The 17,892-nt window shown below is 47.6% G+C and overlaps 2 protein-coding genes across 4 annotated transcripts in view; one reads left to right on the top strand and one right to left on the bottom strand.

The window, feature by feature from the left end:
- The window catches only part of TBXAS1 (thromboxane A synthase 1), a 47,243-nt gene that overhangs the window by 28,514 nt on the left and 837 nt on the right, over positions 1-17,892 (bottom strand). The gene's annotated exons all lie outside the window — the stretch shown is intronic.
- HIPK2 (homeodomain interacting protein kinase 2) overlaps positions 10,967-17,892 on the top strand; it is a 39,916-nt gene continuing 32,990 nt past the window's right edge. For 2 of the 3 annotated variants that reach the window (XM_069964143.1, XM_069964135.1), the window contains exon 1: positions 10,968-11,343. The gene's annotated coding sequence lies outside the window, so the exon portion shown is untranslated. Of the gene's footprint in view, positions 11,344-17,892 lie in introns of all 3 variants that reach the window. The other variant, XM_069964130.1, reaches the window with a different exon arrangement.

Here is a 17,892-nt window from a genome sequence, read left to right as displayed (position 1 = left end):
AGATCCCAGGACTATTAGGTTGATGCAGTAAGTTATGTGCGGCAGATCCAGTATGTGTGATGTATCATCATGTCCCAATCACACATCACTGACCCTGTATGTAATTGTGGACCCGCAGCTGGGGACAGGATTAGGAATTGCAGGGACACCTGTCATATAGGTGGCACGGACGCACAATGGTTTCATCATTTTTTGTGGCATAGATCATAGTCCCTAAATAAATCCGTAACACCTACAGATCTGTGTATGGGGCCATATATACTGCATGTGTGATATGATGTGTGTATGGGGCCATATATACTGCATGTGTGATATGATGTGTGTATGGGGCCATATATACTGCATGTGTGATATGATGTGTGTATGGGGCCATATATACTGCATGTGTGATATGTGTGTATGGGGCCATATATACTGCAGGTGTGATATGATGTGTGTATGGGGCCATATATACTGCATGTGTGATATGATGTGTGTATGGGGCCATATATACTGCATGTGTGATATGATGTGTGTATGGGGCCATATATACTGCATGTGTGATATGATGTGTGTATGGGGCCATATATACTGCATGTGTGATATGTGTGTATGGGGCCATATATACTGCAGGTGTGATATGATGTGTGTATGGGGCCATATATACTGCATGTGTGATATGATGTGTGTATGGGGCCATATATACTGCATGTGTGATATGATGTGTGTATGGGGCATATATACTGCATGTGTGATGTGTGTGTATGGGCCATATATACTGCATGTGTGATATGTGTGTATGGGGCCATATATACTGCATGTGTGATATGTGTGTATGGGGACATATATACTGCATGTGTGATGTGTGTGTATGGGGCCATATATACTGCATGTGTGATATGTGTGTATGGGGCCATATATACTGCATGTGTGATATGATGTGTGACAGGGGCCATATATACTGCATGTGTGATATGATGTGTGTATGGGGTCATATATACTGCATGTGTGATATGATGTGTGACAGGGGCCATATATACTGCATGTGTGATATGATGTGTGACAGGGGCCATATATACTGCAGGTGTGATATGTGTGTATGGGGCCATATATACTGCATGTGTGATATGATGTGTATGAGGCCGTATATACTGCATGTGTGATATGATGTGTGTATGGGGCCATATATACTGCATGTGTGATATGATGTGTGACAGGGGCCATATATACTGCAGGTGTGATATGTGTGTATGGGGCATATATACTGCAGGTGTGATATGATGTGTGTATGGAGCATATATAATGCATGTGTGATATGTGTGTATGGGGCCATATATACTGCAGGTGTGATATGATGTGTGTATGGGGCCATATATACTGCATGTGTGATATGATGTGTGTATGGGGCATATATACTGCATGTGTGATATGATGTGTGTATGGGGCATATATACTGCATGTGTGATGTGTGTATGGGGCTATATATACTGCATGTGTGATATGCAGTATATATGGCCCCATACACACATATCACACATGCAGTATATATGGCCCCATACACACATCACACATGCAGTATATATGGCCCCATACACACATATCACACATGCAGTATATATGGCCCCATACACACATATCACACATGCAGTATATATGGCCCCATACACACATCACACATGCAGTATATATGGCCCCATACACACATATCACACATGCAGTATATATGGCCCCATACACACATATCACACATGCAGTATACAGTATATGGCCCCATACACACATATCACACATGCAGTATATATGGCCCCATACACACATATCACACATGCAGTATATATGGCCCCATACACACATATCACACATGCAGTATATATGGCCCCATACACACATATCACACATGCAGTATATATGGCCCCATACACACATATCACACATGCAGTATATATGGCCCCATACACACGTGTGATATGTGTGTATGGGGCCATATATACTGCATGTGTGATATGTGTGTATGGGGCCATATACTGTATACTGCATGTGTGATATGTGTGTATGGGGCCATATATACTGCATGTGTGATATGATGTGTGTATGGGGCATATATACAGCATGTGTGATGTGTGTATGGGGCATATATACAGCATGTGTGATGTGTGTATGGGGCCATATACTGTATACTGCATGTGTGATGTGTGTGTATGGGGCCATATATACTGCATGTGTGATATGTGTGTATGGGGTCATATATACTGCATGTGTGATATGTGTGTATGGGGACATATATACTGCATGTGTGATGTGTGTGTATGGGGCCATATATACTGCATGTGTGATATGTGTATGGGGTATATATACTGTATACTGCATGTGTGATATGTGTGTATGGGGTCATATATACTGCATGTGTGATATGTGTGTATGGGGACATATATACTGCATGTGTGATATGTGTGTATGGGGCCATATATACTGCATGTGTGATATGTGTGTATGGGGCCATATATACTGCATGTGTGATATGTGTGTATGGGGCCATATATACTGCATGTGTGATATGTGTGTATGGGGCATATATACTGCATGTGTGATATGTGTGTATGGGGCCATATATACTGCATGTGTGATATGTGTGTATGGGGCCATATATACTGCATGTGTGATATGTGTGTATGGGGCCATATATACTGCATGTGTGATATGTGTGTATGGGGCATATATACTGCATGTGTGATATGTGTGTATGGGGCCATATATACTGCATGTGTGATATGTGTGTATGGGGCATATATACTGCATGTGTGATATGTGTGTATGGGGCATATATACTGCATGTGTGATATCATGTGTATGATATGATGGGTGATATGATGTGTGATATGATGTATGATATGATGGGTGATATGATGGGTGATATGATGTATGATATGATGTGTGTATGGGACCATAATGTCACATGACACATCTGGATATAACAATGTCTAGGATCTGTTGTGCGGCACATGGTGGAATAGTCTGCAGGTTTGGGGCTATTATACAGGAAGACACCAGACACTTTGTAGCATAGGAAGCTTATTACTACCAGTCTCATTTCTAGGCCACAAAGAGGGACATGTAAGGGACAAAGAGGGACAGAGGGACCTGGCTCAAAAGTAGGGACTGTCCCTCCAAAAGAGGGATGCTGGGGAGGTTTGTGTATACACTGTTAGATATTATATAGTATCTTCATTATACTGACTGTACAGCTTGATATCCCATTGTGTATTATGCTTCTGTACTGTACACTATTCTATATGGCGGTGGCTTTATTATCCTCAGTGATGTAGAGAGACGACGCCTCACATACACCGAGCGTAATATCACCCTACCCACCACTAGGGGGCCACATTATACCAGATTTACTGTGTATCCTTCCTGTAACACTGTCCCCTCCCTTCTATCTATCTATCTATCTATCTATCTATTTATCTATCTCCTATCTATCTATCTATCTCCTATCTCCTATCTATCTATCTATCTATCTATCTATCTCCTATCCATCTCCTATCTATCTATCTATCTATCTATCTATCTCCTATCTATCTATCTCCTATCTATCTCCTATCTCCTATCTATCTATCTATCTATCTCCTATCTAGCTATCTATCTATCTATCTATCTATCTATCTCCTATCTAGCTATCTATCTATCTATCTCCTATCTATCTATCTATCTATCTATCTCCTATCTATCTATCTATCTATCATCTATCTATCTATTTATCTATCTCCTATCTATCTATCTATCTATCTATCTATCTCCTATCTATCTATCTATCTATCTCCTATCTATCTATCTATCTATCTATCTATCTATCTATCTCCTATCTATCTCCCTATCTCCTATCTATCTATCTATCTATCTATCTATCTATCTATCTATCTATCTATCTATCTATCTATCTATCTCCTATCTATCTATCTCCTATCTATCTATCTCCCTATCTCCTATCTATCTATCTATCTATCTATCTATCTATCTATCTATCTATCTATCTATCTATCTATCTATCTATCTCTCTCTCTATCTCTATCATGGTAAAGTTTATTTCTCCCACAAAGAGCATTAGCAAAGTTTCAGCTCAGTCCATATCTCAGTCTGACACACTGCTCTCTGCTGCCACCTCTGTCCATGTCAGGAACTGTCCAGAGCAGCAGCAAATCCCCATAGAAAACCTCTCCTGCTCTGGACAGTTCCTGACATGGACAGAGGTGGCAGCACTGGAGAGAATACACCACTTCCTGCAGGACATACAGCAGCTAATAAGTATGGGAAGACAAGGATTTTTAATAGAAGTAAATTACAAATCTATAGTTGTTTTGAAAGAGAAAGCTTTCCGCTGGAGTGCCCTTTGAAGGGGAACTTCACTCTGCTCCCATGGGTCAAATGGGGTCAACTTAAAGGGGAACTCCACCCTCCAGCCTGGGTTACACAGGGTACAACTTAAACGAGATCTTTCCTCTGCTCCCCTGGGTATCACAGCAGTTGACTTAAAGGGGGACTCCACCTTGCTGTCACGGGTCACATAGGAGACAATTTAAAGGGGGACTCCACCTTGCTGTCACGGGTCACACATAGCACCACAAGATGTAGCAGCCAACTGCAGTAATCCTGACATATTATACTTCAGTCACCTATCTAGCTTCACTATCCCCGGGGGAAGGGCGGCCGCAGATCTGTAATAAGGGTCACAGCTGCCCCCATGTGTGACAGCAGAGGGCGCTCACACCACCGGGAGAGGAGCAAACAGATATAGATGGATGGATAGAGGGGGGAAATAAGTATATAATATACTGCTGTATACCTACACAAAATGGAGAGATATATACACACTCATACAGGAGGATAATAAGTATATAATACACTGCTGTATACCTACACAAAATGGAGATATATATACACACTCATACAGGAGGATAATAAATATATAATACACTGCTGTATACCTACACAGACTGGAGATATATATACACACTCATACAGGAGGATAATAAGTATATAATACACTGCTGTATACCTACACAGAATGGAGATATATACACACTCATACAGGAGGATAATAAGTATATAATACACTGCTGTATACCTACACAGAATGGGGAGATATATACACACTCATACAGGAGGATAATAAGTATATAATACACTGCTGTATACCTACATAGAATGGGGAGATATACAGTATACACACTCATACAGGAGGATAATAAGTATATAATACACTGCTGTATACCTACACAGAATGGAGATATATACACTCATACAGGAGGAGGATAAGTATATAATACACTGCTGTATACCTACACAGAATGGGGAGATATACACACTCATACAGGAGGGGGATAATAAGTATATAATACACTGCTGTATACCTACACAGAATGGGGAGATATATACACACTCATACAGGAGGATAATAAGTATATAATACACTGCTGTATACCTACACAGAATGGAGATATATACACACTCATACAGGGGGATAATAAGTATATAATACACTGCTGTATACCTACACAGAATGGGGAGATATACACACTCATACAGGAGGGGGATAATAAGTATACAATACACTGCTGTATACCTACACAGAATGGGGAGATATATACACACTCATACAGGAGGATAATAAGTATATAATACACTGCTGTATACCTACACAGAATGGAGATATATACACACTCATACAGAAGGATAATAAGTATATAATACACTGCTGTATACCTACACAGAATGGGGAGATATACACACTCATACAGGAGGGGGATAATAAGTATATAATACACTGCTGTATACCTACACAGAATGGGGAGATATATACACACTCATACAGGAGGATAATAAGTATATAATACACTGCTGTATACCTACACAGAATGGATATATACACACTCATACAGGAGGGGGTGATCACCGCTCTATATGGTGGTGATGATGATGATGGGGGTGATGACCTTACATACAGATCTCTATATGATTACAGTGCAGTGATCAGTTAACCCCTGAGGGGGCGGCTCCTAGGTCACATGGCCGTTGGGGGAGGGGTCGGGCTGTGGACCCTGTAATCTGAGGCCGCTGGACTCTGCACACGTGACACTGCAGACAGGAGCGATGGATCCCGGAGCAGCCGCAGCACCACACACTGACTGATCGCATCCTCCTCTCCCAAGTTATCTATATCGATATCGTATAATACCGTCATATAGTATCCAGATAATAGTACCATACAGTATACAGATAATACTGCCATACAGTATCCAGATAATAGTACCATACAGTATACAGATAATACTGCCATACAGTATACAGATAATACTGCCATACAGTATACAAATAATACTGCCATACAGTATACAGATAATACTGCCATACAGTTTCCGTATAATACCGTCATATAGTATACAGATAATACTGCCATACAGTATACAGATAATAGTGCCTACAGTATCCGTATAATACAGTCATATAGTATCCAGATAATAGTACCATACAGTATACAGATAATACTGCCATACAGTATACAGATAATACTGCCATACAGTATACAGATAATACTGCCATATAGCATCCAGATAATAGTGCCATACAGTATACAGATAATAGTGCCATACAGTATACAGATAATACTGCCATATAGCATCCAGATAATAGTGCCATACAGTATACAGATAATAGTGCCATAGAGTATACAGATAATACTGCCATACAGTATACAGATAATAGTGCCTACAGTATCCGTATAATACCGTCATATAGTATACAGATAATACTGCCATACAGTATACAGATAATAGTGCCTACAGTATCCGTATAATACCGTCATATAGTATACAGATAATACTGCCATACAGTATACAGATAATAGTGCCTACAGTATCCGTATAATACCGTCATATAGTATCCAGATAATAGTACCATACAGTATACAGATAATACTGCCATATAGTATACAGATAATACTGCCATACAGTATACAGATAATACTGCCATATAGCATCCAGATAATAGTGCCATACAGTATACAGATAATAGTGCCATACAGTATACAGATAATACTGCCATATAGTATCCAGATAATAGTGCCATACAGTATCCAGATAATACTGCCATACAGTATCCAGATAATACTGCCATATAGTATACAGATAATACTGCCATACAGTGACCAGATAATACTGCCATACAGTATACAGATAATACTGCCATATAGTATCCAGATAATAGTGCCATACAGTATACAGATAATAGTGCCATATAGTATCCAGACAGGAGTGGTCTTTGGCACCAAGCACCCCAAGCAATCGCTTGGGGCCACCAACATCCAGGGGGGCCCCCACGCCCCGCTCTTCTCTTGGGCTCAAGACCGCTGGACAGGGCCGCTGCCCCATTCGCTGCTGTCATCTGAACTGTAACTATGAGCACTCGTAATGAGCGCTCATAGTTACATGCAGCAGCACTGACAGGGCGGGAGACATTGGCTCCCTTCCTGTCAGTCCCTCCTGTGGCCGCAGGAAGGGTTTTCCCTGGGGTCACAAGTGGCAGCTTTGTCCTTGTGGTGCCGGCGCTGCAGTGACATCACTGGAGCATCAGCGCCAGGACAAGGGGAGCGCGGCCTCTTGTGATCGCAGGGAAAACCCTTCCTGCAGCCACAAGAGTGAAGAGAAGAGGAGACGCCCGGACCCAGGTGAGTATAAGTGTTTGTTTTATTGTGTTATATACTATATGGGAGGGGGAGCACACAGGGGCCTTTGTAACTGGGGGAGCGCACAGCGGGGGTCTTTATAAATGGGGGGAGCACACAGGGGGGCTATATAATGGGGAAGACACAGGGGGGCTATATATAACTGGGGGAGCACACAGGGGGGTATAGACTACTGGGGCTTTACAGAGGGGTCTATATACTACTTGGGTCAGCACACAGGGGGTCTATATACTACTTGGGGCAGCAGAATGGGGTCTATATCCAAGTGGGGGAGCACACAGGAGGTCTATATCCAAGTGGGGGAGCACACAGGGGGGCTATATACTACTGGCGGGGCACACAGGGGGTCTATATACTACTGGGGCCAGCACACAGGGGGTCTTTATATAACAACGGGAAGCACACGGGGTCTATATATAACTTGGGGAGCACACAGGGGGTCTATATATAACGGGGGGCAGCACACAGGGGGTCTATATATAACTGGGGGCAGCACACAAGGGGTCTATATACTGCTGGAGGAGCACATAGTGGTCTATATACTACTGGGGGAGCACACAGGGATCTATATAATACTGGTGGAGCACACAGGGGGTCTATATACTACTGAGGGAACCACACAGGGGGTTTATATTCTACTGGAGGAGCACACAGGGGTCTATATCCAAGTGGGGAAGCACACAGGAGGTCTATATACTTCTGAGGGAGCACACAGGGGGGCTATATACCACTGAGGGAGCACACAGGGGAGCTATATAAAAGTGGGGGAGCACACAGGGGGTCTATATACTTCTGAGGGAGCACACAGGGGGGCTATATACCACTGAGGGAGCACACAGGGGAGCTATATAAAAGTGGGGGAGCACACAGGGGGGCTATATACTAGTGGGGGAGCACACAGGGGGTATATGCAACTGGGGGCAGCACACGGGGTATATACGACTGGGGGCAGCACACAGGAGGGCTATATACAACTGGGACAGCACACATGGGGTCTATATACTTTTGGGGGAGCACACGGGGGGGCTATATATAACTAGGGGAACACACAGGCGTCTACTGTCTATACACTACTGGGGGAAGCACACAAGGGGTATATACTACTGAGGGGAAGCACACAAGGGGTATATACTACTGAGGGGAAGCACACAAGGGGTATATACTAGTGGTGGCTTCGCACAAGGGGTATATACTACTGGGGGCAGCACATAGCGGTCTATTGTTGTGGAGTGCGTGTCGAGGGGGGGGGCCCAGACATAACTTCGCTTGGAGCCCCAGAAATGCCAAGACCGCCCCTGTATCCAGATAATAGTGCCATACAGTGACCAGATAATACTGCCATATAGTATCCAGATAATAGTGCCATACAGTGACCAGATAATACTGCCATATAGTATCCAGATAATACTGCCGTACAGTATCCACATAATACTGCCATATAGTATCCAGATAATACTGCTGTACAGTATCCACATAATACTGCCGTACAGTATCCAGATAATAGTGCCATATAGTATCCAGATAATAGTGCCATACAGTGACCAGATAATACTGCCATACAGTGACCAGATAATACTGCCATACAGTGACCAGATAATAGTGCCATATAGTATCCACATAATACTGCCGTACAGTATCCAGATAATACTGCCATATACACTCACAGACCACTTTATTAGGTACACCATGCTAGTAACGGGTGGTCTTCTGCTGCTGTAGCCCATACTGTGTACTGTGCGCTCAGAGATGCTCTTCTGCCTACCTTGGCTGTAACGGTTGGCTATTTGAGTCACTGTTGCCTTTCTATCAGCTGGAACCAGTCTGCCCATTCTCCTCTGACCTCTGGCATCAACAAGGCATTTCCGCCCACAGAACGGCCGCTCACTGGATGTTTTTTCTTTTTCGGACCATTCTCTGTAAACCCTAGAGATGGTTGTGCGTGAAAATCCCAGTAGATCAGCAGTTTCTGAAATACTCAGACCAGCCCTTCTGGCACCAACAACCATGCCACGTTCAAAGGCCTCACATCACCTTTCTTCCCCATACTGATGCTCGGTTTGAACTGCAGGAGATTGTCTTGACCATGTCTACATGCCTAAATGCACTGAGTTGCCGCCATGTGATTGGCTGATTAGAAATGAAGTGGTAACGTGCAGTTGGACAGGTGTACCTAATAAAGTGCCATACAGTGACCAGATAATACTGCCATATAATACTGTGAGAAGTTGAAAGTCGAATCAGCTCACCTGGAGGTGGTGGACAGCTATTCCCCTGAATGCTGTAGGGGGATGGGTGGGTGCACGGATCCCTGACGTGGCCGAACGTGGATTCTCGGGTAGAAGCAAAATAGTGCCATGTAGTATCCACATAATACTGCCGTACAGTATCCAGATAATAGTGCCATATAGTATCCAGATAATACCGCTATACAGTATCCACATAATACTGCCGTACAGTATACAAATAATAGTGCCATACAGTATCCAGATTATAGTGCCATATAGTACACAGATAATACTGCCATATAGTATCCAGATAATAGTGCCATATAGTATCCAGATAATAGTGCCATACAGTATCCACATAATACTGCCATATAGTACACAGATAATACTGCCATATAGTATCCAGATAATACTGCCATATAGTATCCAGATAATAGTGCCATATAGTATCCAGATAATAGTGCCATATAGTATCCAGATAATAGTGCCATACAGTGACCAGATAATACTGCCATATAGTATCCAGATAATAGTGCCATATAGTATCCAGATAATAGTGCCATACAGTATCCACATAATACTGCCATATAGTACACAGATAATACTGCCATATAGTACAGAGATAATGTACAGTATCCTGTCACCTGGTGACTGTTATTACAGTGGACAGAAGAGCTGACACTCTATGTGATTGATCTGTTGCTCTATGTTGGGGGGGGGGGGGCAGGATCGGCGTTTGATTGCTTTGGTGGAGCAGGAGAAAGAAAGACTGAGGCTGCCTGCTCCTCCTCCTGCTCTTCCATCCTCCTCCTCCTCCTCCTCCTCTAGCCCCATCCTCCTCCCCCTCTTCCATCCTCCTCCTCCTCCTCTAGCCCCATCCTCCTCCCCCTCTTCCATCCTCCTCCTCCTCTAGCCCCATCCTCCTCCTCCCCCTCCTCTTCTATCCTCCCCCCTCTTCCATCCTCCTCCTCTAGCCCCATCCTCCTCCTCTTCTATCCTCCTTCCCCCCTTCTCCTCCTTCTGCTGCTGCTGCCTTTTCTCTTTTCTAAATTCAACTTTTTGCAGCAGCTTGCAGTCAGTCAGTCAGTCAGTGAGTGAGGGGGTCAGTCAGTCGCAGCAGGCCGGGTGTGGGGCTCCCTGCATGGGGGAGCTCACGGGGGGCTGCAGCACTACCCTGGGGGGATCGGTCCGCCGGGCTCGGGGTGAAGCCCCCCGGCCGCAGCTAGGCCCCGCTCCCCGGTATGGGGGGGTCCCTGCAGGGGGCGCTGTGTGACTGAGGTGACAGCTGCGCCCCCCCGCTCTAGGTGAATGAAGCCGACGACTGCAGCCGCTTCTCCGCCTGTCACTCAGCGGGGTCTCTGCCATGAAGCTGCCCGGAGCCCTCATCCGCTGTGTGTGGAGGTAAGACCCCGACCCCGACGACCCCCGCCGCCGCCGTTACCGACCCCCCTCCCCCGCCCCGTGTTCTTTGGATTTGTCCGTTTGGAATCGAATTCGTTACATTGTTTGTTGCTCGGCGGCCGCGCGGATTAGGATATATACGGTACCTGTGTAATGTATATATGTGTATAGAGGGGCCTCCCCTGCAGTGAGCTGGGCCCCCTCCCCCCGGGCCTGAGGGGGTTAATCTGAACTGTCCGTGACTTTTCCCCGGGATGGGGTGGAGAGTGGCTGCCATTGTGTATATATTACCCCTGCCCCCCTCCCCCATTGCTGGAGAGGAGGAGAACCCCTTTAACCCCTGAGTGTCCCGGAGGAGGGGGATGGGGCTGCAGAGCTCAGGTTGCAGAGGATCTATGGGATTACTGCTGGGCTCTGTACACACTGGGATCTCAGGGAGGAACTTTCTTAACCCCTGGAGTGCTGGCCCCTGATAGCCCAGGATTGGGGGGCCCCCCGGACCCCGCTATGGTGACCGCAGGAAGGAAGGCGCAGACAAAGGTTGTTTTATTGTTAAAACTGCACCAAGATTTTGTCTTTTTTTTTCCCTGCCAGGGCCCTTCCTCTGTGTCTGGAGAGCGAGCGGAGTGAATAGACAGGAGCGGCGCCCCCTGCAGGCCGCCCGCCGCTGCTTTATGGGGGGAGAAAATGTAGATTTAGCTGCAGATGAGATGAGGCTGTGGCCGTTGTGTCTGTGTGAACGGACGGGGATCTGCTGCCTCTTCTCTGGTGTAATATACAGAGCGGATGTATTTATAGAGACAGACCCCTAAAATAGGAGAGATCCTAGAGACTCGGCCGTGTCTGGACGTTCTGTAGGATTGTCTCATCTTGGGAAAGCTGGGTGATGGCGGCACAGGAGCCGGCAGGGTAATGCTGCCCGTCTCCCCCGCTCAGACGTCGGCGGTCTGGGAGGCTACGTATTATCCAGGAACAGACAGAGCGGACGCCAGCTTTATAATCTCATGTGGGGATGGTAATAAATGGCGCACAGGTGGTGGAGACCTGCGGTGGGCACAGGGGTCCGGTGTGGGCTCTCACTATATGGGGTCTCTCCTCAGCACTGCGCCAATGCCACCATGTCTAATGGTTATCAATGATATCTCTATAGTTGTGGCTTATCCTGGGGGCAACAAGCAAAGTACTACCCCCCCCGCCCCCCCCCCTGGTCATTCCTTGATAGGTTTTATCACTGTTTCAGCCTACATTACACCGTCTTACTGCCATATAGTGCCATGATAATACTGCTATATACAGCCCTTATGATACCACCATATAGTGCCATGATAATACTGCTATATACAGCCCTTATGATACCACCATATAGTGCCATGATAATACTGCCATATACAGCCCTTATGATACCACCATATAGTGCCATGATAATACTGCCATATACAGCCCTTATGATACCACCATATAGTGCCATGATAATACTGCTATATACAGCCCTTATGATACCACCATATAGTGCCATGATAATACTGCTATATACAGCCCTTATGATACCACCATATAGTGCCATGATAATACTGCCATATACAGCCCTCATGATATTGCGTTATATGAACCTCATAATACCACCTGAATGCCAAGGTAATATTGCTATAACCCTAACCCCTAACCCTATATACAGCCCTCATGATCTCACCAAAATATTACTGCCATATACAGCCCTCATGATAGCACTATATAGTGCCAAGATAATACTGCCATATACAGCCCTCATGATGGCACCATATATAAACATCTTAATGCCAAGGTAATACTGCTATATACAGCCTTCATGATATTGCATTATATGAAACTCATAATACCACCTGAATGCCAACTAATGCTAACATAATACTGCTATATACAGCCCTCATAATACCACCAGATAGTGCCAAGATAATACTGCTATATACAGCCGGCATAATGCTATCTGACTGCCAGATAGTGCTAAGATGATACTGCTATATTATGCCTACATAATACCGCACATAGCACCAAGTATACAGTCTGGCCCCTGCAGGTTAGTAGCCCCTCGCCCGGTGACTCCCTGTATACAGTCTGGCCCCTGCAGGTCAGTAGCCGCTCGCCCGGTGACTCCCTTGCCCCTGCAGGTCAGTAGCCGCTCGCCCGGTGACTCCCTTGCCCCTGCAGGTCAGTAGCCGCTCGCCCGGTGACTCCCTCGCCCCTGCAGGTCAGTAGCCGCTCGCCCGGTGACTCCCTCGCGATAATACTGCTATATACAGCCGGCATAATGCTATCTGACTGCCAGATAGTGCTAAGATGATACTGCTATATTATGCCTACATAATACCGCACATAGCACCAAGTTAATACTGCTATATACAGCCCTTATAATATCACCCGTCATATAATAAAATAATACTGCCATATACAGCTAACAATACTACTTATACAGCCTATGTAATATCATCACCTAATGCCAAGATAATACTGCCATGTATAGCTGACAGAATTCCCCATAGAAGGCCAAGTTTATATTGTTATATATACCACCCACTGCCAACATATTAGTTATATACAGTCCACACAAAACCACCTTACTGCCTTACAGTGCACAGATAGTACTGCTATATATGATCCCCCATGATACAGTGCACAGATAGTACTGCTATATATAGTCCCCATAATACCACCTTACTGCCATACAGTGCACAGATAGTACTGCTATATATGATCCCCATGATACAGTGCACAGATAGTAATGCTATATATAGTCCCCATAATACCACCTTACTGCCATACAATGCACAGATAGTACTACTATATATATAGTCCCCATGATACAGTGCACAGATAGTACTGCTATATGTGGTCCCCATGATACCGCCTTACTGCCATACAGTGCACAGCTAGTACTGCTATATATGGTCCCCATGATACAGTGCACAGATAGTACTGCTATATATAGTCCCCATAATACCACCTTACTGCCATACAATGCACAGATAGTACTGCTATATATAGTCCCCATAATACCACCTTACTGCCATACAATGCACAGATAGTACTGCTATATATAGTCCCCATAATACCACCTTACTGCCATACAATGCACAGATAGTACTACTATATATATATATAGTCCCCATGATACAGTGCACAGATAGTACTGCTATATGTGGTCCCCATGATACCACATTACTGCCATACAGTGCACAGCTAGTACTGCTAGATACATATATGTTGTAAAGTGACTGTACCACCAGGCCGAGGCTGAAGCACTGGAGGCGGCCGACCCCCCCCCCCCCCCTTAGTGGGAAGAAACTCCAGCCCCTCCATGATGTGACTCCATTAGAATCAATGGAACCCTATCATAGAGGGGCGGGGGGTTACCTCCCACTAAGGGGGGGTCGGCCGCCTCCAGTGCTTCAGCCTCGGCCTGGTGGGACAGTCACTTAAATATAATACCATCCTCCCGCCATACACAGCCTATATAATACCGCCACTGATTTCTGATGTTATACTGCTATAGTCTATGGGTGCAATTACTTTGGGTGCTGGGGGGGAAGTTGTACAGTAGTTGTGCTGGGTGTACATTGTGATCCTGGTGACCCTGCAGGTCAGTAGCCGCTCGCCCGGTGACTCCCTGTATACAGTCTGGCCCCTGCAGGTCAGTAGCCGCTCGCCCGGTGACTCCCTGTACACAGTCTGGCCCCTGCAGGTCAGTAGCCGCTCGCCCAGTGACTCCCTGTATACAGTCTGGCCCCTGCAGGTCAGTAGCCGCTCGCCCGGTGACTCCCTGTATACAGTCTGGCCCCTGCAGGTCAGTAGCCGCTCGCCCGGTGACTCCCTGTACACAGTCTGGCCCCTGCAGGTCAGTAGCCGCTCGCCCGGTGACTCCCTGTATACAGTCTGGCCCCTGCAGGTCAGTAGCCGCTCGCCCGGTGACTCCCTGTATACAGTCTGGCCCCTGCAGGTTAGTAGCCCCTCGCCCGGTGACTCCCTGTATACAGTCTGGCCCCTGCAGGTTAGTAGCCCCTCGCCCGGTGACTCCCTGTATACAGTCTGGCCCCTGCAGGTCAGTAGCCGCTCGCCCGGTGACTCCCTTGCCCCTGCAGGTCAGTAGCCGCTCGCCCGGTGACTCCCTTGCCCCTGCAGGTCAGTAGCCGCTCGCCCGGTGACTCCCTTGCCCCTGCAGGTCAGTAGCCGCTCGCCCGGTGACTCCCTTGCCCCTGCAGGTCAGTAGCCGCTCGCCCGGTGACTCCCTTGCCCCTGCAGGTCAGTAGCCGCTCGTCCGGTGACTCCCTTGCCCCTGCAGGTCAGTAGCCGCTCGCCCGGTGACTCCCTTGCCCCTGCAGGTCAGTAGCCGCTCGCCCGGTGACTCCCTTGCCCCTGCAGCTCAGTAGCTGCTCGCCCGGTGACTCCCTCGCCCCTGCAGGTCAGTAGCCGCTCGCCCGGTGACTCCCTCGCCCCTGCAGGTCAGTAGCCGCTCGCCCGGTGACTCCCTTGCCCCTGCAGGTCAGTAGCCGCTCGCCCGGTGACTCCCTCGCCCCTGCAGGTCAGTAGCCGCTCGCCCGGTGACACCCTCGCCCCTGCAGGTCAGTAGCCGCTCGCCCGGTGACTCCTCTGTCCTTGTTCCCCTCCAATAAGCCGACGTGATCTGAGATTATGGAGTAATCCCTGTTAGGATGATTTCACCACAATGCAGCCCGCCGCGCCGTGTACACAGATGTGGGCGGGGTCACCTTCACCCAAATCGGGGGGTAATAATAGAGTGTCAGCTCCTGGGGCCAGGAAGTCACCGAGTCTGTGAGACATCCATATAGGCCTGCGGGCACAAAAAGCATCCCCATATACAGTGCCATCCAGGGTGAGCATCCCCATATACAGTGCCATCCAGGGTGAGCATCCCCATATACAGTGCCATCCAGGGTGAGCATCCCCATATACAGTGCCATCCAGGGTGAGCATCCCCATATACACTGCCATCCAGGGTGAGCATCCCCATATACACTGCCATCCAGGGTGAGCATCCCCCTATACAGTGCCATCCAGGGACACTGCCCCCCCCCTTATATACAGTGTCACCCAGGGACACTCCCCCTGCGCCCCCATATACAGTGCCATCCAGGGTGAGCATCCTCCTATACAGTGCCATCCAGGGACACTGCCCCCCCCCCCCCCTTATATACAGTGTCACCCAGGGACACTCCCCCTGCGCCCCCATATACACTGCCATCCAGGGTGAGCATCCCCATATACACTGCCATCCAGGGTGAGCATCCCCATATACACTGCCATCCAGGGTGAGCATCCCCCTATACAGTGCCATCCAGGGACACTGCCCCCCCCCTTATATACAGTGTCACCCAGGGACACTCCCCCTGCGCCCCCATATACACTGCCATCCAGGGTGAGCATCCCCATATACAGTGTCATCCAGGGTGAGCATCCCCATATACACTGCCATCCAGGGTGAGCATCCCCATATACACTGCCCCCCCCCCCCTTATATACAGTGTCACCCAGGGACACTGCCCCCCCCCCCCCTTATATACAGTGCCACCCAGGGACACTGCCCCCCCCCTTATATACAGTGCCATCTAGGGACACTGCCCCCCCCCCTTATATACAGTGCCATCCAGGGACACTGCCCCCCCCCCTTATATACAGTGCCATCCAGGGACACTGCCCCCCCCCTTATATACAGTGCCATCCAGGGACACTGCCCCCTTATATACAGTGCCATCCAGGGACACTGCCCCCTTATATACAGTGCCATCCAGGGACACTGCCCCCTTATATACAGTGCCATCCAGGGACACTGCCCCCTTATATACAGTGCCATCCAGGGACACTGCCCCCTTATATACAGTGCCATCCAGGGACACTGCCCCCTTATATACAGTGTCATCCAGGGACACTGCCCCCCATATATACAGTGCCGTCCAGGGACACTGCCCCCCATATATAGTGCCATCCAGGGACACTCCCCCCCCCCCTCCCCCTATATACAGTGTGATCCAGGGACACTGCCCCCCCCCTCTATATACAGTGCCATCCAGGGACACTGCCCCCCCCCCCTCTATATATAGTGCCATCCAGGGACACTGCCCCCCCCCCCTCTATATATAGTGCCATCCAGGGACACTGCCCCCCCCCCTCTATATATAGTGCCATCCAGGGACACTGCCCCCCCCCCTCTATATATAGTGTCATCCAGGGACACTGCCCCCCCCCCCCTTCTATATATAGTGTCATCCAGGGACACTGCCCCCCCCCCCCCTCTATATATAGTGCCATCCAGGGACACTGCCCCCCCTCTATATATAGTGCCATCCAGGGACACTGCCCCCCCCCCCCCCTCTTATATACAGTGCCATCCAGGGACACTGCCCCCCCACCCTCTATATATAGTGTCATCCAGGGACACTGCCCCCCCCCTCTATATATAGTGCCATCCAGGGACACTGCCCCCCCCTCTATATATAGTGCCATCCAGGGACACTGCCCCCCCCCCCTCTTATATACAGTGCCATCCAGGGACACTGCCCC

This window comes from Dendropsophus ebraccatus, chromosome 1, assembly GCF_027789765.1.
Source record: "Dendropsophus ebraccatus isolate aDenEbr1 chromosome 1, aDenEbr1.pat, whole genome shotgun sequence".
In the NCBI taxonomy this organism is placed as follows: domain Eukaryota; kingdom Metazoa; phylum Chordata; class Amphibia; order Anura; family Hylidae; genus Dendropsophus; species Dendropsophus ebraccatus.
The sequence above is the reverse complement of the archived record's forward strand: the minus strand, read 5'-3'. Positions and strand labels throughout refer to the sequence as shown.